The 2,500-nt window shown below is 58.1% G+C and overlaps 1 non-coding gene across 1 annotated transcript in view; it reads right to left on the reverse strand.

The window, feature by feature from the left end:
* LOC126454543 (small subunit ribosomal RNA) overlaps positions 1-25 on the reverse strand; it is a 1,910-nt gene extending 1,885 nt beyond the window's left edge. Inside the window, exon 1 of the ribosomal RNA XR_007585235.1 lies at positions 1-25. This exon is cut by the window's left edge and continues 1,885 nt beyond it. This is a non-coding gene — a ribosomal RNA (small subunit ribosomal RNA).
* Positions 26-2,500: the final 2,475 nt, after the last annotated feature.

The raw sequence follows: 2,500 nt of genomic DNA on the forward strand, positions 1-2,500 counted from the left end.
GACTACTGGCAGGATCAACCAGGGAGCTGCGTCAACTAGAGCTGAGCAGCCGGCCGCCCGGGAGTGTGTCCCGGGGGCCCGCGCGAACACGCAAGCGTCCGCTCAATTATTCTGCAAACAGGAGGAGGCTGAGCTCCCCTGCACCATACACCTCGAAACCCTCTCAGGTCCCGGCGGCGCGCAGCGCCGTCCTAAGTACTTGGTCGGGTTCGAGAGAGGCGCAATCGCCCGGGGTTTGGCGAGTAGACGCTTTAGGTGCGACCACCCGTGCTCCCAACTGAGCTTGCCGCTGCCGACAGAGGCCCGGGAGCGTGCTGTCGTGGCATTGCCGGCGGGAGACAACACGCGCCACCTACGGTGACCGGCAGCTCCAACGCCAGCGCCACAGAAGGACAAAAGCCCCACTTGGGTGCCGAAGCGAACTCTCCCAGCACAGCGCACGCGCCAACACGTCCGCACAGCTGCGATACAAACCACCTGCGAGAACCGCAGAGGCGACCGAGCAGCAGACGGCGTCGCGGCGCCGAGCGCCGGGCGGCGGCGCATCCTCAGCGCACACAGTCCTCAATCGGACCAGCACACTGCAGATGTCCACCGCGCTTCGCACCGGGCCCGCGAGGACCTACTTTGGCCGCACGGCGCCGCGTGCAGGGTGCGCCGGCGCGCAGCTGCGCCGCCTGCCGCCTCCGTCGGCCGGCGCGCCTGCCACTGGCCGCCCCCACCAGCCGGCTGTAGCGCGTGCGCCCACGCACCGCGCGGCCAGCACGCCGGGAGGCCCCCCCTCACCGGCCGGGGACGGTCCCACCCAGCCACCGCCGCGTATCGCTTCACACCCAGATGCCATTCACGTTCGTGGGCATGGTGGGTATCGCTGGAACAACCGGTTGGTAGCTCAACCGATCGTCGCCATCACTGATTCACCTCTAGCGAGAACAACCGCACCACAACGGTTTACCAGTTGTTCATTTGCGTAACGTCACCAGCAAACGTAGGCGTCCATCGCCATTTGCAAATTCAACGATTGTTGCATGCCTGTGTCAGGTGTCACGACACACTATGTCTGCCCACATACACGCAACAACATGTGCACGCTTCGCGAACACGTGGAAGGTGGCCCCCGTACGTATGCGATGTCCATTGCGCGAACGACTGTCAACCGGCCTCTGTCGCATGTCGCAGATGTGGAACGCAGTGCACCATGCTATCACGGTGTGTGAGAAGAGACGACTACGTCTGACAACACGCGCCACTACATCAACAGACGGCTCATGCTGATCGCCATCCAGGGCATACCACACTGCAATCCAGCTCTTATAGGGAGACGACACGTAGCTGAGTGCACAACATTTGGACCGCATGGTTCGCCGTTGTTGGCGCAGTCGTTGTACGGTCACATGTACCACGATGTATCATTCAGTACATGAGGACCAATGTGCAGTACAGTGTGTGATTTGGACGTACAACATCAGCGGACAGTTGACACAGGCCGTACCACAGCGTAGGCTAAGTGCTTCGCCATGCGAATGCCAATGAACAACTGCAAATGCCAATGAACAACTGCAAAGGGCATTGAGCATGTACGTCCTGCTGCCATCCACATTACAGTGTATAGCTGCAAGGTGTTTAACATGAAGCGATACACTGGGGACCGGGCAGTGCGAGTAGCAAACTATATTGCGGGGGTTGCAGTTAGGCAACACTACACTAATTTAACGCGTCGTATGACAATTACAGAGCAGGTTAAGGCCCAACGTGTGTTGGGTTAAGGCCCAACGTGTGTTGGGTTAAGGCCCAACGTGTGTTGGGTTAAGGCCCAACGTGTGTTGGGTTAAGGCCCAACGTGTGTTGGGTTAAGGCCCAACGTGTGTTGGGTTAAGGCCCAACGTGTGTTGGGTTAAGGCCCAACGTGTGTTGGGTTAAGGCCCAACGTGTGTTGGGTTAAGGCCCAACGTGTGTTGGGTTAAGGCCCAACGTGTGTTGGGTTAAGGCCCAACGTGTGTTGGGTTAAGGCCCAACGTGTGTTGGGTTAAGGCCCAACGTGTGTTGGGTTAAGGCCCAACGTGTGTTGGGTTAAGGCCCAACGTGTGTTGGGTTAAGGCCCAACGTGTGTTGGGTTAAGGCCCAACGTGTGTTGGGTTAAGGCCCAACATAGGTTGGGTTAAGGCCCAACATAGGTTGGGTTAAGGCCCAACATAGGTTGGGTTAAGGCGCAACATAGGTTGGGTTAAGGCGCAACATAGGTTGGGTTAAGGCGCAACATAGGTTGGGTTAAGGCGCAACATAGGTTGGGTTAAGGCGCAACATAGGTTGGGTTAAGGCGCAACATAGGTTGGGTTAAGGCGCAACATAGGTTGGGTTAAGGCCCAACATAGGTTGGGTTAAGGCGCAACATAGGTTGGGTTAAGGCGCAACATAGGTTGGGTTAAGGCGCAACATAGGTTGGGTTAAGGCGCAACATAGGTTGGGTTAAGGCGCAACATAGGTTGGGTTAAGGCGCAAC

This window comes from Schistocerca serialis, unplaced genomic scaffold (genome assembly GCF_023864345.2).
Source record: "Schistocerca serialis cubense isolate TAMUIC-IGC-003099 unplaced genomic scaffold, iqSchSeri2.2 HiC_scaffold_987, whole genome shotgun sequence".
In the NCBI taxonomy this organism is placed as follows: domain Eukaryota; kingdom Metazoa; phylum Arthropoda; class Insecta; order Orthoptera; family Acrididae; genus Schistocerca; species Schistocerca serialis.